The sequence below is a fragment of the Mus musculus genome, chromosome 16 (assembly GCF_000001635.26).
Source record: "Mus musculus strain C57BL/6J chromosome 16, GRCm38.p6 C57BL/6J".
In the NCBI taxonomy this organism is placed as follows: Eukaryota; Metazoa; Chordata; class Mammalia; order Rodentia; family Muridae; genus Mus; species Mus musculus.
Window position 1 is genome coordinate 42,310,774 of NC_000082.6, and position 24,877 is coordinate 42,335,650.

A 24,877-nucleotide genomic window follows, 5' to 3' on the forward strand; every position below is an offset into this window, starting at 1 on the left:
GAACACTTACGACCTATGGGAATCCATTAGAGTGAGTTTCTAGCCTCAACTGAAGAAGGATATATCAGTACAGCCATGTCTAAGGGCCTATACATAATAGATTTGATGTGAGGAGAATGAAAAGAGAGAGAAGAAAGTCACTATTTCTTCTATAATGGGGGTTCACATATTTTAGAAAACATTTTTCTGCCACTCATTTTTAAAAGTTCAAAGACTATATAAGAGCCAGTAGTGTTTTTCCCCCATGGGGAAAGCCATTAAACACAAACAAAACAAAAGTAATACTTTTGCCCAGATAGCAATATTTTCATGGGGATGAAATTACCCAGACTCTGGGGTAAATACAGAGCAGGAACTTCAAAGATTGTAAAATCTAACTTACAACCAAGATTAAGAACAAGGCAAGGGATCTCTGAATAAGAAGTTTGAGTTAGACAAAGTCCTTCCCAAACCTTTAGTGCTAAGAACCCGAAAAGACAGGTCAGGTAGAGACAAGCATTGGAGAGCCAGAGGTTACATTTAGTGAACCAATGACACAATGTGGGAACAGAAGCCAGTCCTCAACTTTTTCTAGCCTTCTTTGAGACTTAAAAGCTGTTTTGCATTTTGCTTAAAAAGCCAAATGAAAGAAAAACAGATCCTCCCTGGTGTTCAGTGCTCTCCCAGATGGGGTATAAAAATCCAGTCACAGATTTTTAGCTCAGCCTACTGCAAATATAACTAACCTGGCAAGACCCTTCAGTTTACCTTGTGACTTATTTAGCTGGTAACTGCCTCTTTGAAAGATGTTGAAGAGCCAAACACAGGACAAAACTAGAGAAAGTTACATAGGGACTTCTATCAACAGAAAGTTGGAGAATTGCCCCTATCAACTTACTAGCTGACATTTTATCTCAAGACGGTAGTCCACACCAATATTAAATCTTTGTATCCTCTAACTTCTCATGACAGGTCAATGTTTCCAAAACTTACCAAAAGGAGAGAGATAACGGTAAACTATTAGTAACTTAGTTGAAATACCTCTTTTAAAAAAATTGTTTCCTGAACAGTAGATTTGAGTTTGGAAAAGAGAGATGCAGAAATGGATTCAACATAGACATCATTTAAGAAAGACACAAATAAAATGAAAGTGACTGACACAAAGCAGCAGCCCTCAGAATTAAGTATGGGGCCCACTTCGTATAAATATGTGATTAGGAGCTTTCATAGAATCATCACTGAAGCTGGACAAAATAAAGGAAGGGGGTTCAAAGTAAAAGATGAGGTTTGGAGAAAGGTGGTGGATTCCGGGAAGCTACAGAGAGAATGGGACTTCAGATGCCTACCTGATGGACGTTGTTAACAGGCAGAGAGGTAATTCATTGAAAAAGCATGTGCAACATGGACTTCATGTATGTCCTCCATCAGTACTGAGGTTCTGGCTTCGGTTAAGGATGAACACTAATGATCTCTCAGATATGATGGACCTAACTTAGCACACATGCCAGTGCATACTCACAGGAGCTCTGGTCTTCTCCTTGCCAATAAGCCCAGTGAAGGAACCACTGTGACATATGTGAAGAGGAAGTAACCTCAGGCTGAGGGCCACATATCTTCCTGTTATGTTCCCACATTGGTCAAAGCTTTCAAATGGCCCCACCTCCCACCAAAATCTACTCCTGGATTTTTGCTACAAAAGAGTCTTGTGAAGAACATATGAAAGAAGTCTGTTCTACAAGGTCACTTCTACAGGCTTCTCCAGAGGATGTCACCTCAAGTCACCCATAAAATGCATGGGGACATGCTGCTTAACACACTCATACTCAATAAGCTCTTTTGAAGGTTTTGTTTCCCTATTTGATGCTGAACGTGCTCATGAAAGTTCATCACTGTAAAACTAGTGAGACTCAGACTTGTGATGAGATCGCAAAATACAGGCCAACTCAGAGATTCTCTCAGTCCTGTCTATTTTTTATTTCAAGATTATCTCATCTCTCCACAAGAAACTCTCCAGAAATCTAAGTATTCTAACTTATCACTTTAATGCTACACTGCCTTCCTTCCTCAGTCTTTCAGGGTTCCCTCTCCACACCCCTCTTCTCTAATACACATTAGTCCCTGACTTGAAAAAGAGCATCCTCGTATGGATTCTGCATGATTGCTCATGATGATTCTAGTTAATAAACGGGGAGGGGGGAGGGCAGGGGCAGACAGACAGACAGAGACAGAAAAAGAGACAGATACAGAGAAGGAGAATTTCCCAGAACATTGTAAATCAAACATTTGAAGTGCCTTGTGCAATATTAAGATCACCCTGAATCTATCAGTGACAGGAATATACCATCTCCTAGATGTTGTAAGATAACTCATTCTAGATACATTCTAGCTTGGATGAAGTCACTGTTGGGCCAAGTATATAAGTCTCCTATTTCCAACACAGATCATGAGCATCTACCTCTTCTTGCTGTCTCCCAAAACTATCTTACTATATGTAAGTCTCCAATAAATTATACTCTGAATCTATTTGCCTCTTTCTGAAGTCTCTTGGCAGGGGGGGGGGGGGACCTGGTTTTTATATACTCAGTAAGTTTGGAGCAAAACTCTTGCTATAATCTCACTCATCTGCCTCCATCCATCTGTGATTGGAATGTATCTCCCTAAAATTCATGTTGAAATTTAACCTCCTATAGAGTACTAATGGATGGGAGCCATTAGGAGATAATCACGACTTGAGGCTTCAGCCTTCCCGAATGGGATTAGCATTCTTGTATTAAAAAAAAATTGAATGAGTTTATTCTTCTTTGTCCTCCGCTATGTGAGAACGCAACAGCATGCTGACAGAAAAGCCTACAGTCCTCACTAGACTCATGATTCCCTGGTGTCTTGATTTTAGGATTCCCAGATGCCCAGACAGTGAGAAATGAGTATCTGCTATACCTCAGTCATTCGGTCTGCGGGGTCATACGTCATACGTCAGTCATTCGTCATACGTCAGTCATACGTCAGTCATTCGGTCTGCGCTACGTGGGGAGGACTGCAGCTGAATGAGCAGCACGATTTCCAACATGTGTCCTGTCCATGTGCATGCGTTTCTCCTGAACCTGCCCTTCCTCCTCACCACGTACTGCATTGTCCACTCAGGCGCTATCAAGGTTCCCTTACTCTGTAGCCAGAGGCCCGTGGCCTGTTCTCCACCCTCAGCCTTCTTGGTCACCTTGGTTCAAGTGATAATCATTATCATGTGCAGATTTCTCCTCCTCAGTGCCATCTCTGATTCCACTCCTCTTTTTGTTTCTTTCAATAAAGTGTTTCTTCCATTGATTGGGGCAGCAAGTAAGTCTTTCTCTCGGATTGTTGGTAGGACTCTGACAACTGGAATTAGGAAATCTCTCCGTCACTCTTGGAGTCATTTGCACCTTGTCATCCCTGCCTCCAGCTCAGATTCCCCAAGTAAATGTTTCTTTTCAAGTTTCCCCTTGTGTGGAGCATACTGGAAAATGTTCAATGGGTTTAAAGAGGTAAGGCTAGAGAGTGGCCGAGGCAAGAGAGCAGCCAGCCACATCTAGGTGATTCCCAGTCTCAGAGGCTGATACAGAATCCCCAGTGGAGCACATTGAAAGAGTTGGGAGAAGCAAGGAGGGTTAAGGTGCAGAAATAGTGGCTTAAAATCCAAGAAAAGAAAGTACAGGGAGGGATAACTAAAACCAAAACTTTGTAAAGGCCACCTCAAAGCCTATCATTGCAGAAGTGTTTCTCTGAGTAAGTCTCTCTCTCTCTCTCTCTCTCTCTCTCTCTCTCTCTCTCTCTCTCTCTCTCTCTCTCTCTCTCTCTCTCTCTCTCTCTCTCTCTCTCTCCCTCTCTCTCTCTCTCTCTCTCTCTCTCTCTCTCTCTCTCTCTCTCTCTCTCTCTCTCCCCCTCTCTCTCTCACGTGTGTGTGTGTGTGTGTGTGTGTGTGTGTGTGTGTGTGTGTACACATGCATTATAAAGAGTTTAAGTGGAATTACCCAATAATGAGATAGTAGACTAATTTTCTTAAAAGCTCAATACCAGGAATGGGTCACCTCTTTTGGAGTTGTTGGCCAGTGAGAACTCATAGCTGACTGCACCCCGTCACCACCACTTTATAAGCTATTGTCTTTGCTCTTATTTCCCTGATGGAACCTAAAACTTAGACCCAATTGCTGAACATACTAAATTCTTCAGTCAAAGAACATGGAGAAATCAGGCTGGAAACTTCATTCCTACTGGCTAGTTCTCATAAGTCCTATACATGGTACATGATGGTAAAAAGTTACCGTTAATCTTACCCAGCTGTGAACCCTATGAACTATAACAATGACCAGCTCATCAAGGGATGCTTAGTTGTACAACTGTGACAGCAATGTGTCGGCAGTAATAAATCACTTTCTGATTAGATTTAAGCCCCACTCTGTGAGATAAAACCCATACCTGGCCTCTGAGGCTAGACAGGCCAGAGGCCCAAGGGAAGATCTTTGATTACTCTGTTTAATGGGCGCAGTATTAAAGCGACTCCTAGCCACTTATGGTTAGATACATACATAAGTGCATCTCTCACCATACATCAGAGAAGATTCTCTTTCAGTAGATGGCAATTAATACAGATAACCACAGTTGGTCAAGATACAGAGAATAAGAGACTTTCAAATATTAAACCCCAATTGGGACATCAATAGCTCATACCCCTTCTCCCAAGGCTCAGGGATTGTTGTGGAAAAGTGGGTGGAAAGACTGTAAGAGCCAGAGGCAAAAGCTAACTTCAAGAAAATGGTGACTTCTTGACACAACAGGGAAATTGTATACATGAGTTCACAGTGGCTCTGACAGCATGCATAAAACCTGTGCAAATTCAAACCAGACAAAATCTCAGCCTGGATATGGGAAGCAGGCATGAAGTCCTATTCATACCTAAGGAGCTATGGAAAAATGATGGCTACTGGGAGAGATAATTTGAGTTTTCTTTAAGGCTGTGACCCCTGAGGAGTCTACCACACTCCAGCAGTTGGTTACACACCCAGCAGAACCCTGGTAGCACAAATTGAATTTGATAGGTTTCAGTAAAGAGGATAGAAAGGTAGGCAGAGAGGGAAGAGAGAACAGACGTGAGCAGAGTTGAGGGATGAGGGTAACATGTTAATATGATCAGCGTATGTTGTATCAAAAGCTCAAGAACTAATTTTAAAAAATAAAAGAAGCTGAAAGCCAGATCTTCAAAAGGCCGCATAGTATTTGCTTAAAGTAAGGAAAGCTATAGTTCCTGTCCACTGTATCACCTGGTCAGGCAGGTCAAAGGTCACAGACTACATATGTTAGCTCAGACTTTACTCTGCCTAAGCACTGAAAAATGTCTCATTTTCTCCCAAAGTTTCCCAATTAGACGTACATTTAGGTTTTAACTTTGAAAATTGTCATTGAAGGTGTGATTTCCTCATAAAAGTCTGTTTTTAAAATAAACTCTGAACATGGCTTCCTGCACTTCAGTGCAATCTGGCATGCACAAGCTACCTCAAGTACTTCTTATGACAGCCCTTTAGCTGAAAGCACAGATTTCTTCCTTTATAGCACGCAGTGCTTTTGGGTAGGTCACATCCTGCACACACAGAAATCTAATGTCTAACCCTCACTGCCTAACCCTCTTCACAGTGTGCACAATGGTCTCCTCAAAGCTCTGCGAGAGTACAACCCTCCTGCCATCGCATACACGTCTCTGCTTCCTGAGCATCCTCCCTGCTTTCTTCTCTTTAGAGCTCCTGGGCTTGCTTAGCTCCTCCGAGGGATGAATCCTCACTAGGTTCTCACCATGCTGCTCTTCTTAAAATGTAAACTTCTTGAATTTTGGGTTAGACGATTTTAAAGTAGGAATTTAAAAAGGAGGGATAGTAAGGGGTCTTTGAACATTCACCAGCTCCAAGTTAGTAATTCAAAATCAAGTGCATAAAGAATTTAAGGTGTCTAGGAGTCTCTTAATGTTACAATCTGTGACTTTACAGGAGCCTTGCTTTAAACACAGTCACTGTACATTTTATCACACTATGCACTGACTAAAGCACCTAACCAAAAGTTACTAGAGTTGTTGCATATTATGAATTACAATGTTTTTAATTAATATACTATATCCAATTAGCTTTATGTTTATATGTAATATAATATAAGTATTATATAATAATGTTAACATTATATTTATATATAACATAATACATAATTAATATAAGCATGTTATATATGTTTTATATATAATACATACACATATACATTTATATATACATATATGTATATAGATATATGATTCCCTGCTCTTACAGAATACATAGATATAATTACAGAAAACAAAGTTATGACATTTTTCCTACTGTCCTATACTCCTCATCATGAAAGTATTGAATTGGTGTATTTGGGGGTTGTATTATTTTAGAATACTTGGCTTCAAGCACTGCTGTTTGCCTTGCTGACTTGAGTTTCATAAAAAGTGATTTAATACCTATCCTAAATCAGATAGGGGACTAATATCCAACATATATAAAGAACTCAAGAAGGTGGACTTCAGAAAATCAAATAACCCCATTAAAAAATGGGGCTCAGAACTGAACAAAGAATTCTCACCTGAGGAATACCGAATGGCAGAGAAGCACCTGAAAAAATGTTCAACATCCTTAATCATCAGGGAAATGCAAATCAAAACAACCCTGAGATTCCACCTCACACCAGTCAGAATGTCTAAGATCAAAAATTCAGGTGACAGCAGATGCTGGCGAGGATGTGGAGAGAGAGGAACACTCCTCCATTGTTGGTGGGATTGCAGGCTTGTACAACCACTCTGGAAATCCGTCTGGCGGTTCCTCAGAAAATTGGACATAGTACTACCGGAGGATCCAGCAATACCTCTCCTGGGCATATATCCAGAAGATGCCCCAACTGGTAAGAAGGACACATGCTCCACTATGTTCATAGCAGCCTTATTTATAATAGCCAGAAGCTGGAAAGAACCCAGATGCCCCTCAACAGAGGAATGGATACAGAAAATGTGTTACATCTACACAATGGAGTACTGCTCAGCTATTAAAAAGAATGAATTTATGAAATTCCTAGCCAAATGGATGGACCTGGAGGGCATCATCCTGAGTGAGGTAACACATTCACAAAGGAACTCACACAATATGTACTCACTGATAAGTGGATATTAGCCCAAATCCTAGGATACCCAAGATATAAGATACAATTTCCTAAACACATGAAACTCAAGAAAAATGAAGACTGAAGTGTGGACACTATGCCCCTCCTTAGAAGTGGGAACAAAACACCCTTGGAAGGAGTTACAGAGACAAAGTTTGGAGCTGAGATGAAAGGATGGACCATGTAGAGACTGCCTTATCCAGGGATCCACCCCATAATCAGCATCCAAACGCTGACACCATTGCATACACTAGCAAGATCTTATTGAAAGGACCCAGATGTAGCTGTCTCTTGTGAGACTATGCCGGGGCTTAGCAAACACAGAAGTGGATGCCCACAGTCAGCTAATGGATGGATCACAGGGCTCCCAATGGAGGAGCTAGAGAAAGTACCCAAGGAGCTAAAGGGATCTGCAACCCTATAGGTGGATCAACATTATGAACTAACCAGTACCCCGGAGCTCTTGTCTCTAGCTGCATATGTATCAAAAGATGGCCTAGTCGGCCATCACTGGAAAGAGAGGCCCATTGGACAAAAAAACTTTATATGCCCCAGAACAGGGGAACGCCAGGGCCAAAAAGGGGGAGTGGGCCGGTAGGGGAGTGGGGGTGGGTGGGTATGGGGGACTTTTGGTATAGCATTGGAAATGTAAATGAGCTAAATACCTAATAAAAAATGGAAAGAAAAGAAAAAAAGTGATTTAATGAGTTTGGGCTTGGAATTGAGGCAGAATTTCAAACAATCCCTGAAATGAGCTGTGCCACCTTTCTCCTGTGTTATATAGCTGTGAAGTAGCATTTTCAACACTGGCAATTCTGAAATCGATCTCACTGAAAATCATCAAAATATTGACCATCTCTGAATAGCTCTGATCATACTTTGTGTCCTACAGTGTTGAGTAATTACCCTAGATTCAACTATTTATAAAAAATAAATGAGCATAAAGAGTCATCTTATTAATAGAAAAATTTGCTTTGTCCTTAATAAGTGATAAAGTAATATTCATAAGAATATTTAAATGTATTTGTAGTTTGTTATCAGTAAAGGCTTTATTTGTATACTCATTTTACATACCCATATACTGGGGTCATGTAAAAATTTCCTAGATGAAAAGGATCATGAGTGGAAAATAATGTTATAAAGTTCTGCTTTAATAAACAACCTTGTTTTGCTATTTTCTCAATTGTCCCTCTCAGTTTGTACACATTACTAAATATCATCCCTGCTCCTCTCTAAGTCTATGCTGATCTAACAAAAATAACAGAAACTAAATAGCTTATGAACAACAGAATTTTGTGTCTGAGTTCTGGAGACTGGGGTGTCCATGATCACAGAGCTGGCAGATGTAGTGTTTGCAGATTTCCTTTCTGGCTCATAAACAGTACTTGATCATCACAAAACAATATCAACATGTGAGGTTTAAGATGCATCATGGTCATTCATAGGGCAGCATTTTCCACCCATGGTAATGGAGATTTTTAACCCACTGCCCCATCAAAATACACTCCAAGGCACCTAATAGACTCTGATTCATGATAGTGGTTTAGAGAACACAAGCTGGTTGTTTATGTGTAAAACAGGGTAAGACGGTTTCTGATGTATCACCATATGGTGACAACTTGCAAATGAGTCTCAACTGAGAAGCTTCTCCTATTAGGGATTAATCCTAGCTATGTTATTTTCTGTACGACATGGCTGCCTGCTAACTTGAGCTCTGCAGAAATTTCTGAAGGTTATGTTTAGTATAGAATACTGGAAGGCTTCCTTTTTCTTTGGCCACCTGTAACGACCACCGTGGACCTTCCTACACAACGGATGCATTTTGAAGCTTAAGTGTTATAATCTTGAGGTCTTTAGATTCAAACCTCTGAGCAAATTGTACACCTTCATTAAGCCTTACTGAAGCCTAAGAAAAACATGAAGGAATATGAGAAGGAGAATGAGGGAAGAGGAGGGACAGAGAACTGTAGTAACTAGTTGGATAAGCACAACAAACCTAGGAAGTGACAGCTTGGGAAGTTTCCACTATGCACACACAGTTGACACAAGCAGAGCTGCCTGCAGGAAAAATCTTTATAGGTCACAAACAATGGACAGATTGGTGGCTGAGGCCAGACAATCTGTTTATCCAAGGCTGACTTAGCCTTGGCACCAAGTCTCTGCTTCCTGGCAGTGATAGAATAACAGGGGACTCTTAGGTCATGATTTAAGAATAAATCCTATGAGAAGGTATAAGCCAATGAGCTTTTTTGGTGGTGTATTTAAAAGTTTAAAAATTAATATTTCTTTTTTATCAATCATTATTAAACCAAACTTCTGATTAATGAAAATTAACTATTACAGTACACCTAAGAGTATGAATCTCTTAAGTCTCTAAATTCCAGAGTTTTCAATTTTGTGTGCATCATATTTTCTATTTTGTGAGATTTTATAACACCTTCAGTCTTTCTGAGGTCAATGCTGAGGAGCTTCAAGAAATATCTTCCTTGGGATATTTGTAAGCGTTGTCCACGTGGAGAATTTCATCTTAACACTTCAGCCTTACGTTAAAGCTTGGTTATTTCTATACAAATAAAGCTAAAGGAAGCTATTGAGGCTTTTTAAAAATACCAACCAGGGGTAAGCATTCTGAGATACATGGAGAGGCTTTGAGATGTTACTTGTGGCATATATATTACATATATTATTTCTATATTAATCATATATATTAATATTATTAATCATACCACATATATTATAAACATATGACTTTGTATTAATTCCATCTCTTCCATAGCTCAGAGAGCATCCAGGGATAATGAAATTTGAGAAATAAAGACAAGAGTTTGTAACCCCAGCATTGGAGAGGTAGAGACAACAGAATTTGTATGTTTGATGCTTACCTGGGTTATACAGCTAGCCTGCACTGCACAGCAAACCCTATCTCAAACAGCAAAACTACTGCCACTACAGCTACAACAGCAGCAGCAACAGCAGCAGCAGCAGTTGACTGTAGTAGTAGCATGTGCTGTCAGACACTGTTCCGATCTCTTTTTCTGTTTGGATAGAATGGCTTTAGTCAACAATCTTTATACTAGGTACTTAATAAATATTTCCTGATGAATAAATGAATGATTCACAGATAGCATAGCTTTTAAAATCTTTTCTTACTTAGAGATCGATGGAGCTATTAATACATTGGGATATATTGGGGCTAACCATACATATACTTTAAAGTTATTTCTGTCTCTGGGCAAACATAAAAGATTGAATAGATTCTGTACTCTTCCTGCCACATTAGGCGCTGTGAGCTGGACTAAGACATGCTGAACACACCCCACATTAGCAGAGCCACCACCTGACTTCCATTTCAAATGAAAGGTTTGGTAGAGGTGGGGCTCTGAGCAGGTCAGGGTAGCAAGTAATGTGAGCTTCTTGCAGCCACAGGAACTGTACCTGCCATTGTTCCAGTCCTACACTTTATCCTTCAGGTCTTCCACATCACTCCAAGTGCTTTAAAATGTCCTACATGGATCACTTTAAAAAATTATCCCCATTCATAAGTCACAGATGTTAAGAAGTTGTAAAGTTCTAGCAGCAACCATAAAGACTAGCTAGAATCATACATAATGCAGCCAGTAACCACAAGGATTTTTCTTTATGCTTTGAAACATAAATCCTTTCTAGAAGATCTGGCTTGGTTTATCCTGAGAGTGTGTTGCCATGTTAACTCTGAAGATTAAGCCAGAATGCAAACAAGACATGGGCAGATGCTTTATCTTAGTGCTAAGGATGTCTCATGGTGCCAGACTTACTGGTCCAGGTTTGTTAACCTTCCTCATCCAGAGTCTGACCTCCTCCTACCTTTATCATTTATCACCCTGATAGTCCTGCCCAGAGACTATCGGGAAAATGCAATAATCAGTCAAAGCCATATGATGCCAGTGGCAAAAGCAAGCAGCTCCCCAGCAGTGCCTGCAATAAATAAATAAATAATACAGTCACATTTGACAATTTAATGAGTATAAATTTATCACAGCAGGAAAATCCTCCCCAAATATTTAAACAATTAAGATGTAAAAGAAGAAATAAATAAGCATTTTATAGTGGTAGGCAGAACCGATTTTTTTTTTTCAATCCTCTTTGGAAATTCAGTCTACCATACATCTTCCACTGACAGTTAGACTGAAAGAAACATCTGAGATGCTGTTGGTCATGCTGAAGGGACAGAAGTTAGGAATGGCAGGGGGAGAGGTGAAGTAGATTCTCTAGCAGTTGCGTTTCTTAGCTGCTTCTTACATCTCAGCAGAATCTAAATGCATGCATTTCGGCAGTAGATGTACATTTCTTAAATATCTCAAATATGGCAGGCAGTATAGTAGGTTCGAGCCTATATATGTCACTCCCGGAGTCACAGAAGCTGCACGCAGTTCACACAGTTCTTAAATGGGGGAGAAGAATATAGATCACTGTCTAGAGTAGAAACCATTGCTGGAGTTGAAGATGAAAGTGTATGAAAGGGAACAGATGATGGTTGTGTGTTGTGTGCTATTTCATCTAACGTGGTGGGAAGCTTCTTTGATGAGATGTAACAGCTGAGATGTTCAAGGACTTAAGGGAACCAATTACAAGTATATTTTGTGAACAAACCTTTCAAATAGAGGGAATATTCAGAACCCAAACCCCAACCCTATCAAAATTAACTACTTAATTAATTAATTAGTTAATTAATAAAAATGACTGTTACTTCAGGTCTGATCTGGACCGTGTTGCATCCATGAGATTCTTGGGCAGACAACAGAACCTGGCTTGTGTTAGGATAGGACTTGAGTTCATGCCATTGATGGGAAGGCCAGAGGAATGGATTCAAAATATGCAGGGATGGAGGAAAAGTGGTTTGGGGGAACATAATCAAGGAAATCAGCTGGATAGGACGTGGGTCCATCAGGAGCACAGCCACAGGACTTGCATGACATAATCACCGAGGATAAATTGTAGTTGGCATTGCCTCTCTGTATAACTGACTGAAGGCTCCAAGTGGGTAATCTAGTCCTGCCCATGTCCTGCTCTCAAGGAGTAGACACCCTCTCTGAGCTAAGCAAGGCAGCCTCTGTCTTTCTTCATGTTGGCCACACCTGTATGATATGATAATTATGCCTCTGACTTCCAGACTCCAACAGTTAATACATTGACTCCTAAGGAGTGTTGAGAGCCAAGAATGTACAGAATTTAACTAGGCAGCATTGGTATCTCTTTCCTTTGGAAGCAATTATGTGTCCACTGAACTCCATGTAACATGTATATGTACATATACAGGTATACACAATCCTTAATACAGAAATTAGCTGTCTGAGAAACTCTACAAAAAGATATGCAGATATGTGACTCTTTGATCATAGATCAGTAGTAACATCAACAAGAATAAGCAATAGCTAAAATTAAGTGTGTTACATGACAGTTAGGTTTTACGGTATAGGGTTGTGTGTGTGTGTGTGTGTGTGTGTGTGTGTGTGTGTGTGTGTGTGTATGTATGTGTGTGTGTGTGTTAATTCATTTAATCATTAAAGACTTTTGGGATTGTACTCTTTAAATCTTTACACCTACTAATGTCATTTTGCTTACAAAATTCACTCCCCAAACCTCCAAAGCTGGTTGGACAAATTAGTAAATTCATGGTAAACAAATAAAATATATTTTATGACATTTGAGGAAAATATTAACTTCAGAAAATAAAGTCATATATATGTGTGTGTGTGTGTGTATGTATGTGTATATAATATATATAATATTATTCTATTATAATATATAATAGAAATAATAGCCAAAAGACAAAAAGCAACAAAATAGTTTGTGGCCACCATTTGTAAAGGAACCATGTTCATTATTGGGCCACGTAAAGTCTGATATAAGTTTTACAACTGCAAAGTTATGGGCATCCGAAGATCTGTCACATGATCTTATTCTATCTCCTTTAAAGGATTAAGACTGATACAGGAAACAAATCTAGTTTGGCCTAAGATGAAGGACCTTGAGCACTGAACATCTCAATATGGAAGCTCTATGGGAGATTGCTCATACATCAGTCTTCCAAACCCTCATTCTCCTGGCTTCATCAAAGGGCTTCAGGATGGAGTTGGTTAAATATATTACTGGACCACCAAACTTTGCTTTGTCCAAAGCAGCCTACTTATGTGTTTGGGGTTTGATCAATATTTCTTGTAAGTCAAAAGTATGCTTGGCTAAAATGTAATTTCAAATAACTACTAATCCACAAGCACGTTTGTGTTCTATTAATGAACAGCAGTAATTATCACTAGCTATACAAATAATGAGGATGATGATTTATCTTTAAAAGATGTAGTACAGCATTAGTAACTACCCTAGTATGTGCTTACATCGTTCAATGCCCTGTATAGTCTAAAGAATGAAAACATTTTGGAATAGGACTTGAGATATTTCCAAAGAAACAATAATTATGTCACATATAAAAATACAAGTGCTAGAAACTAGGAAATGGCTAAGTAAGTAAAGTTCTTGCTATACAAGCGTGAGAGCTGAGTTCAGATCCCTGGCATCTGTGTAAAATCTTAGCATAATAGAGTAGGTGCTTGTAAGCCCAATGTGTGAAGAGGGACAGGAGAATTCACAGGGCTTGCTGGTCAACCTCTAACTAATTGAGGAGTTCTAAGTTTAGTGATAAACTCTCTGGGTCTTGTGAGAAAGAAGGGTTTCCATGGGAGAGAGAGAGGAAGAGGAAGAAAGAGAGTAATGGAGTTGAAAATGACCAGAAGTCATTCTTTACATACAGGAATTTGTCAATGAATACAAAAATTAATGATAACTTAAAAAATGAGGTGGGATGCAGTTTGAAGACACCAGACATTGACTGCTCTCCTCCACATGCATGTGCACATGCATGCACAAACACATACAGAGACACATGTACACACAAATGTGTACACATACACATAAAGTACAGTAGTATATGTGTGTTTATGCTCTATGTGTTTTGTAATGTATGGTTTGTGTAGAAAAAGACAAAAGAACATAAGAAGAAATTGCTATAGAGGTCACTACAGAGAATGCATATGCAGTGAGAAGCAGGGAGTTTGGAATGGTAGGAAGTGATTTTGTAAAATGGGTGATATTTCAGTAGAATGTTTGGAAGCAGAATCTTGATACACAGAGTGGAGACAAAACTATTTCAGGTCAGGAGACTGTATTAGTTTTAACATTAGGAGGTAGTATCAGCTTATTTGAAGAAAGGTTGCTAGAAATAATTGTCGTTTCCTAGTCTGATTTCCTTAGACACAGACCTGTAGAAATGCCACTGGCGTCCTGGGAAACTCCTCTTGAGTTCCACAGAATGCATCCTAAGTGTGGTTTAATTAAAATAAATGCCTTATTGGTCATTCCTTGGACAACACATGACCATTGGTAACTAAGTGTGCATTTACTGTGGCCTGAGCCTGTGGTATGAACATAAGCATCAACTAGGAAATCCAAAGCCTTGATTTAGAAGTAATTATATATTTCTTTCCAGGGTTCTTTTGTGAAAATTACCTAAAGTCATAATCTGTGAAGACTGGAAGCAGATGCATGTGGGGGTCGATAACTCAGATGGAAAAACAAACAAACAACTTTTTTTTTAATTTTGTAAATGGCTCTTTGTGGTTCTGTCTCTTAGTATCTTGTCTTAGCTTTACCAGACATCATCAAATAAATTCCAACAACATTGAATGCCTTCCTAATCTACTTTCTCAGCAACCCAAACTACTCATACATCTTCTCCACCTCCCACACAATTACCAAAATAAAAAATGTACAACTGAGAAAGGTGACTCACAGCTTTTTCAGCTTAAATCAGCTTCATCTTGCTTTTCTTGTAATCATTTGCTCTCTGAACAGGAAGATGATATTATTGTGGTCCTTGCCAAATTTTACTTCCATGTGCAACATATTCCAAAAGTAGTTAGTTTGGAGCTTCTTATTTTTATAGTTATTGGTTTAAAATTTATACTATCATTTGCTGTGGGATAAGTCTTAAGAAATACTAGTTTCCCATGTAGGTCAAAGAAGAAGAAAAAAAAGAATGTTTGTTCTCTATGTCAGTTAGCTTTTTAGTTAAAAAATGACCTAGTTTCTTAATGTTCATGAGCCATTCATCTTCCTTTTTGATTCGCAGAACTGTGTTTCCAAAAGAAAAGGGTATATTCCCCCTCATCAGAGTTCTATAAAACTCAGTCCCACTTCCCAGAAATCTTTTCTCTACGTGTATGAGGTTTTGAATATTGGAAAGTCATCAACTCCCTGGCCATTGGTGTTTCCATCCATACTAATAAGATAGTAGTTGGTAGTGTCAGTATTGCTATATTTCTGATCATAATAAAAACACCCTTCTACAAAATGGTGACTGTTATTTGTTGAGGCAGCCAGCTGGTCCTACTTGGGTGAAATCCAGGACTGTGTGGTGTTAGCTCTGTGTGAGATATCTATTAGTTGCCCTATTATGGACTGTGCCAGAATTGGGCAGTTTCTATGATTGATCAGTGGGAGTTTGGCAACCTTTGTCTTAGTCCTAACCAAATTTTGCCATCCCGTGGTCCTCATTAAACACTGATATTTCTTCATTTGTTTGGGCTGTTTGCTTATCTCCTATTCAATGGTGCCCTACCAGTCACATGGTATACATGGTCAATAAATGGGGCAAGACTCCTGCTCTAATGAAATTTCTATTTAGAAAGAGATAGTGGTGGGTATGCATATAATACCCTGGGGTTGGATGTTAAAGTAGAATACAGGAAACATAGAGAGGATAACCACACTTAAGTAACTGGAATTGCATGTTGCAAATAAGGAGTGGAAGGTGGGCTCTAATCAGAAAAAAAAAGTGTTTAGAAAGGAAGAAAGGGTTGATAAAATGATGGACATCATTGTTTGAGACCACAGAATTGCAATACAGTCTATGATATAAATGAGATAGCTTGGAAGTATGAAAGGTAATTAAAAACATTGAAAACAAGAAAGTTAACAAATCTTTCTTCTGATTCAGACTTTGAGCAGTCTTAAAAACAGAAGAAATGTGGTGTTTCCAAAATAACTCAGACAGAGGGGAATAACCCTTTCAGTAAAGAGTGGAAAGAGAATTCTTGGCCTGGAGATCAACATATACAAACTGCTGCGAGAGAAGCCACTCTTGATGTGTCTTATAAATTAAAAGGAAGTCAAAAGATTGAGTGACCAAGAGGAGAATGAATTTAAGAAACCAGAGAAATAAAAGCCTGGGTAGGAAGCAGTTTAAAAGGCCTCAGTAATTATGCATTTGGTTTGATTGTAGGGACAGAGGAAACATGTCAGAAACACACATTTCAAAAGGCACTTTTTAAGATATAACTCTGGCTTCTGAAAGAAGAATGAGAATTCTATTGAGAATTGAAGAAGGGAAACTAAAAGGGAGACTATATTTTTTGGTTTCTACCATCAATGACTGCAGTTGAGATGACCACAGGAGGACAGGGTGAATGAAAACAGCTTGGGGATAGGAAAGGGAGCAAATGGGGGGCAGAATTTTATCTTTCTATCCTTTCCTTCCTTCCTTCTTTCTTTCTTTCTTTCTTTCTTTCTTTCTTTCTTTCTTTCTTTCTTTCTTTCTTTCTTTCTCTCTGTCTCTCTTTTTTTCTTTCTTTCTTTCCATCTGTCTGTCTATTCATTCATTAATTTATTTACTGCTGTTTTCATAAACTAGTAATACCCTCAAACATTTGATAATAGGAGAGACTAGACTGTCTAATTTATTAATTACCTGACTAGATGAGAAAATGGTTTAATTAAGATATCAAGGCCTATTTCCAAGGGACAGTTAATAAGCAAACCTCTAGAATGTAACCTCTGGAGAGCCTGAGAATTCTCCGGGCTGAAACTCACAGATCCACATGAGAGGTGTGGCCATGGATGAGATCACTCATGGGCCCTGCATTATGTCATAATAATGGCAAAAACTTTAATAACGATTGTTTTACAGATTGATAGAAAAAAGAGCAAGAAGAAACCACAGAGAAGTTGGATAGAGGATGTGCAAACAAAACAGAGGAAAAATTCCAGCAGAAATGTACATCATGGAGGCCAAGAAAATAGATTCCAGAGGGAGGCATTGTTCATAATTTTGAACATTCTAAAGTGGTCAGATAACATAGCCCCGTTTGTTCTCCTGAGGCTCTGCTGGAACATGTGTCTTGCACATCTAATACAGAGTTCACCACAGATTATATATCAATCAACATTGCAATCAATGTGTTCTGAGCCAGATGATGCACTTAGCTATCTTAACTTCAGAGTTTGTAAGTCAGTTATGGGATTCATGCACAGATAAAGACACAAGATAATCATGGAAAACTGCCTGGCGAGTGGCAAGGATGAGTCCATACACTGCAGGAGATCTAGGGATGGGGCTGATGCGGGAAGGCCTTGGAGTACCAGGGAAGTAAGTGAAATCATCACAAGTGGAGAAACTCTCCACTCATAGGAGGGTAGGAAGAGATTTAACCACAAAAGGAAGCTTCCCAAAGCAGTAAGAATGAAAATGAGAAGCAAAGAACAGCTAGTGCTTAAGTTCATACCAAGGGTAGAGACGGTGTCCAAGGAAAGTTTAAGTCTTTCTATAGAATATGTGCTGCATATTCTGAAGTAAAGACAAATCAAAGGAAAAACATCATTTTTAATATCTGTAAATTTCATAAGAAAAAAACTTGACTTTTTTACTAGTTTACCTTTTACTATTTTATATGGATTTATATGCATATACCTCTCTCTCTCTCTCTCTCTCTCTCTCTCTCTCTCTCTCTCTCTCACACACACACACACACACACACACACACACACACACACCTTATTACACATACAGTCAGTTTCCAATGTTCCTAAACTGCTCATTTAGGAAAAACTCTTAAGTTTCATGGCAGAAAACTCTAAGTTACTGAATGTTCTTATTAAGATAGCAAAATGATCATTTTTATTGTCATCCAAGGATCAATAGTTTCTTCCTTCTAAATGAGCATATCTGAGTTTAGCCCTAGAATGGAGAAGTATACTTGAACACACTTGTACCACATGTACTTGATTTGCTTTCTGAATATCATTTCTCTTCGGTGTTTGGTTTCCAAGATGAAGTTCTGAAGTAGAGGCTGAGCTATTTGTGCTCATCACTGATTTTATGGGATATTCTATTAGAAAGCTAAGTGATTCTGCTTTATAACTGTAACCCTTTCAATTGTACAAAAACTCCACTTCTCCTCCTTCCAGGTTTCACAGAAGACATGTAAGGATCCAATGTCAAATCTAGTATGGAATCTATAAGACATTAAGTCCTGTCCTCGAAGGCTCTATATTGTTTTGCAATTCACTGCCTGCTAATATGAAGCCAAATCTGGCTGAGCTACCTAAAGGCAGTCAATCACTTTATGCCCTTGAATTCAAAGCAATTAAAGCCCTCAAGACTACTGAGTTAAGAAACTTCAATAGGCAACTTATTTGAACAAATGCACAATTCCAACACAGAAGTCCCAGAGTTGACTTTCCAGACAACACCAAAAACAGCCTCAGTCTTTTCATTGGCTTTAAGAAAATCCTACAGATGATACTCCTCAGAAAATAAGGTTTAGATAAACCAACTCCCTACTCAATAAAGAGTTGGTTATTTTTGAGTGAAACCATAATGTTCTCCCCTTCACACATACTTATTAAAACTTGAAACTAAAAACAAATATCCCAGAAAACTGTGTTAGGAAGAAAATATCTATATAAAGATGAAGTGGAAGGATTTATAATAAATTGCCATTTCTTCTTTCCACTCAAATAAAATGTTACTTTTTCCTATTTAAGGGGAAGGGACCTTGAAATATAACATCCACCACAGATGTATTCAGCTTGCTCAACACCAACTCCTTTTCTTCTGTTATAACCAACCCACGAAAAGCATGGATAACCATAGTGAGCTGCCCTGAAGAATAAAGAATTTACAACAGCTAGACACAGGTGTCTAAGAAATGAACTTCAAGCTAAGTAAGTAAAAATTGGATATATTTTAATTTTCCCTTCCTTCCTTCAGATAGTAGAGGGATTAGAATAAAATTGTATATCACACCTTCCGGGAATAGCTATTATGAGGTCTAGCATCCTCAAATTTACATGCCTAACTGGGTGGATTGGGTTGTAAGCCATAGGGAAGAAAGAATGAGCTGAGGATGTGCGCTCTGACAACTTACAATCAAGCTAAGTTCCTAGGCTAGTTATGCTAAGATGCTCGAATGCCTCTTTCAAAATCAGCTGACTCCTGAGTTTGCTTAAGCTCTGAAGTTCATTCTGCTTATTTTTGTCTTTGCCTCTTCGAGCTCTCTTAAGCAATCATTAATGGGAAGATATTAGGGTATTTTCAATTTCCATTAAAAAACAACATTTTTAATAGCTATTGGAACCGGGATTACAAATAATGGATGTGAGGCTAATTACCAATGTTCTACATTTAGAGCAAACTAGTGCATATGGAGACAACAGCTCAATATTTTAGAAAGTGCCAATCTGCTAAAAATAGATAAATATGGTGATGATTGCTGGAATTAATTCAAGAACATTCAAAATGAGATGACTAATATCAAGGAGTAGTGCTCTTCTGGTATAAATTGAATAAATCTGTTTTACATCCAATATTACCCAATCCTTGGGTAGGAACTGATTCTATAGAGTGATTCTGGAAGCTAAGAGTTATTTCATGCCAAGTTATCAAGGACAAATGATAGCTTGGATTCCTCTTAGAACCCTGGTACCTGCCATGTGTAGGCTTCTAGAAGTCAGTAGACAACTAGTGTTGGTCAAGTCCAGGTATATAAATTAGTTCTACTCTTTATCAGGTGCACAAATCCAACAATCTGTGAGAAAACCATTCCTTTTAGAGACCTACTAATGATGTATTGTGATAATATTAATGAAAAGAGTCCCCCATAGACTCCTGTATAGATTCTTTGTCTCTAGTTGGTGTTATTGTTGGAGGAAGTTTTAGAATCTTTAAGAAGTGAGGCCTTGCTGGAGGAAGTGCATCACAGGGGGTCTCAGGGTTTATAGTGTCCCCTGTTTCTCTTTCTGTGCTTCTTGTATGTGTGGATGAAAGAGTGATCAGCCAGCCTCCAGCTCACCATGCCATTACCGTGCTTCTTCTGACATCATTGTGCCTTTCTGTCATTATGTCTATGCCTCTGGACCCATAAGCCAAAGGAAATACTTTTCTACATAAGCTGCTTTTGGTCAGGGTACCATATCACAGCAATAGAAGGGATCAAGGATGAGTAAGTGAGGCAGCAAAACTGAAAACATCCCAAAGGGAAACTCAGTGATCCACCCCATAGCTGCGCTATGGTAGGTGTGTGGAAATACACGCAGAGAGTATTTCTCAGCGTTGACTATTCCCCACCGGTGTGGGCTTCCAGAAACTATTGCCTTAGGCTTTCTAACAATCAGAGAGAATTGTCTAAATGGCAGTAGCTGACCCAAGCAAGACCAACACAATTTTCTCCCTCTCTGTCTGTCTCTGTCTCTCTGTCTCTGTCTCTTTGTCTCTGTCTCCCTCTCTCCTATTCCTCACTCATTCCTTTTCTCTCCATATCTTTATTAAAAAGGAAAGACGCTGGGTCCTGGAAACTGACTCTTTTAAATGAGAATCCTGGTGGGGGCGGTGTTCATGCTTTTCTGTTGTTAAGATTTACGCATTTGCCCTGGTTGCTTTAGCCTTGGATTTGTTTATTTATTTATTTATTTATTTATAATTCATAGAATTTTTAGTTTCCTTCAAACATTATTATCATGGACACCTAAAGTTAGATTCTGGTACCTAATCAAAGTATTCATAAATAACAGAAGAAATGAAAGAGAGAGAGAGAGGGAGAGAGAGAGAGAGTAAAAGTGATATTAACCATTAATAAACTATAAATATAATTGAATAAATTATTTTCTTCTGAACAACCATTTGTTCCTGAGTATCACTAACATACTTTCCATTATAAGCCTTTATGGAAATTTTTATGTAAAAGTAGTTTTTGTAAAATGTTTGATGCTGGTTTTCTTATTTTAGATGTTTGGCTTCTAGGATAGACAGAATCTTTGTACTAACATGTTCTGATCATTTTATTTTAAAATAATTCCAAATATTTTCTACAGATATAAACCTCAGTGTCTGGGGTAAGGGGCTTGCAGAATTCCTTTGCTTTGTGTGAAATCTGACAAATTTTCTTACATTAAACAGGTCACCTTTCCCAGTCTTAACCATGGACATGAGAGAACTGAACCATCCTTTATGGAGATCCTGGGGGTGGGGAAGAACACTGAGAGCATTAAGACTTGAGTTTTAAAAGATTCAGGGCTCTGTGCTCTCCTGATGAAGGTTTGTTCGTGGTACAGGAGGAGACCTGAGACCGATATGGAAGTGGTGCCAGGTGATAATCTGCTGGGCTTCCGACCAGGCAGCAGCTCCAGTTTTCAGGCTCCAGAGAAGCCCCACCTTCCCTCCACCCTCTTCTGCCTGGCTGGGCCCTCGTGTGATGGATGTGAGCACAGCATGTCTGCTAATACTCAGAAGCCAGTTTGGAGGTGACATGTGGGGTGAGGGTGTGGGGGCAAGCAGCACACACCAAATACAGAGGAGATTGACATGTGAAATGAGAGGGGGAGGAGAGAGAGAGAGAGAGAGAGAGAGAGAGAGAGAGAGAGGTGGGGGGAGAGAGGGAGAGGGAAAGGGAAAGGGGGGAGAGGGAGGAGAGGGAGAGACATAGGCAAACAGTGGACATTTCTCATGTTCCTGACATTTTGTTGCTAAGGACAACTTAAGTATGTGCTTATCTGGATTCTGTCACTCAGGTTTTCAAAGTAAATGATAAAAATCTTCTATGCTCTCATCTACCCGTGTGGCTAACATTTAGTAGCAACTAGGAGGGGCTTATGAAACATATATATTTTCTATGCAGATAACAATGGTACTTCTTGTTTGTGTAGCACCATGACCACCAAGGAGGATCAAAAAGAAATTGTTTACAAGATATTTTTATTTTGTATCGCTTTATTTGAGCCTCATACCAACCTAGTCAAGAAAGTGAGTCAGGATTTGGAGGCTTTTATTTTGCCCATTAATACAGATGAATAAACTGAGGCTCAGAGAGATTCAGTTACTTACCTAAGATCACAGGACAAGCAATTGGCAGAGCCAGGTCTAGAACCCAAGGGAGGGATTTATTCCCACTACAAAGACATGGAACAGGACATTAAACAAAGAACATCTAAGAAATCAAGATCTGTAACTAATTACGGGTTGGAAATGTGAAATTCCACAGTCCAACACTAAACCCAAAATGACTTTAAGTATGCCACTCTGAGCAAATAAGACAGAGGACTTTAACTTCAACCATAGCCACTCTGTTGCAAAGGCCAGTAGCATTGAGTGCGATACTCAGTCTGTTCTGAATGGGTACCCAGGAATGTCCTCAGTGTTAAATCATCTCTCCTCAGATCTCATCATGATGAGCCCTCCATCCCTGCATGGTATATGCCATCAAGTATATGCCAACTTGCATCAAGTATATGCCAACTGAGCATCCCCTCTGTACTAATCATCCATGAAATGCCAAATCAGCACCTGATTTACCTATAGCATGGATTGGAAAGTTGGGCAAGATAGACTTCTCCTTAACATTCTCCTCTCATAGCCTCAACCACCAAGCACTAACTGTAACTGGTGCACTAATCTGAAAAACTTCATTTGCATCGGAGGGGAGGAGAAAAGAAAAGAAACCTGTAAGCCAGAGTTGCTTGGAGCACTCATAAGATGCACGACAAGGACATCAGGGTTCAGAAACACCATCCAACTTTGGCTATAAAGCACAAACTTCACCTACAATTTTTATCTCATTTCTTCTCTTAAGATATCCCAGCTGAGCTATGAGAATGTACTGCTTAAAGTCATGTGATGGAAATATGTGGTTGCAATCCTCCCCATACTGGACACCATAGGCTTGCACCAGGATCCAACTCCTTCAAGTCTATTCAAATTTTAAAAGATTTAAAAGAGCCAATTCCTGTATATTTAGTTCCTGTCTATTACTGTAGGTTTATGAGATCACTTACTATTAACTGTCCCTTCAGCTCCACACATGATATGCATTGGTAGACATTAGTCTTCAGATACTTCAGTGAGAATGTATCTCACTGAAGTATCAAATGTAGGTAATATTAATTATTGATCATACACTCTTCAGCATAGGCTAATGCTACATACTGCATGAATAAATCAGCTGTGCGCAGCAGAAGGTAGACACAGGGTCATCTGTGATAGTTATAGGGCAGAGTAAGGTTCATGAGTCTACCAGGTTCCAAAGAAAGCCAGCATGGAGCTGCAAGAATTAGTAGCCATAGCTAGACTGCGATTCTTCTCCTCTGGTTTGGGACTGGCTTCTTGTTGGTTGCTAGGAGTGGTTGATATGGAAAGATCTCTGCTATGGCAGTTTGGAGAAATGAAGACTACGAGTGGATGAATTTTATGCCTGCTTGCATTAAAAAATGGAAGTCTGCCATGTCTATACATTTGTAGCAACAATTAAGGATGGTGAATTCTATTTTAAAAGTTCACGCCAATGCTATCTTTAAAGACTGCTAATGATTCTGTCCATTTAATATATCACAGCTTGAGGCCAGACTAAAACCTCTGGTCCATACTTTTCTATCAAGGAGATCACTCACAGTTCACAGGACCCACCTGTGTGCTAGACAGTATGATAATCATTATGGATAAAAAGGAATAACATTTTATCATTTTCTTCACAAGAACCTTACAAGTTAGGTACAGATACATATTAAAAATGAGCACTAGGTTGTACAACAAGCGGTAATAGAGTTTAGTTCAAAATGCAATATGCTCATAAAAATTGTAGAAGACGTTCATTTATGGAAGTGTGGATTTAAAGAGCTAACTCTTGTAAGGGAAACAAACATTTTCCAGGCTGTGAAAGAAGAATAAAGCGAGCGATGAGAAAGAGGAGGTATTTAAAGATGGCCCAAGACTAGGTCATGCCAGTCATGCTGAAGGGTTATTTAGTAGTTTATAGCCAACGGGGAGACATTATAGAATTTTAATGAGGAAAATAGTGTGACCAGATTTCCATGAGGTAAAGACAGTTTGTCTGTTGTTTGCATGGAGACTATAAAGAAAAAATATGGGACTGGGATCCATACAGGTAGCTGTTGTCTTTAGCTAGATGAAAGCTAATGAAAAGACTGAGCCAGGTTACTTACACAAACAACTAAGTGTGGGAAAGCAGAGAAAATGTTCAAAACTTTTTTACCTAGTCTGTACCTGAATGTGGGCTTTGGAGGAAAGGACCATGGTTGGGACACATCCTCCATTTCTAGAGTTCTGAAGCTGGCTAAGCATTGCTAGAGCAACTAAGCAGAAAGCCCAGGAGTGGTCCAAACCAGAGGATACCTGATCCAGTCCACACAGGAGAAAACTAGGATTTTTCTGAAAAGCTCCTATAGGTCAAGATGGACCTCTGGAAATCACAGGACAGGACTGAAGCTCTGAACATTGATGTGTTGAACTGGGATTAATGAGTGGAATGACGGGAAAACCAAGATTACACAGTGAAAGCCCCTGTCCAAGAAGGACAGGGGAGTGAAAGCAGACATCAAATGAGTTTTTAAA

General features: G+C 39.2%; 1 protein-coding gene across 1 annotated transcript in view; it reads right to left on the bottom strand.

Moving 5' to 3' along the window:
* Gap43 (growth associated protein 43) overlaps positions 1-24,877 on the bottom strand; it is a 92,100-nt gene that overhangs the window by 62,222 nt on the left and 5,001 nt on the right. The window lies entirely within an intron of this gene.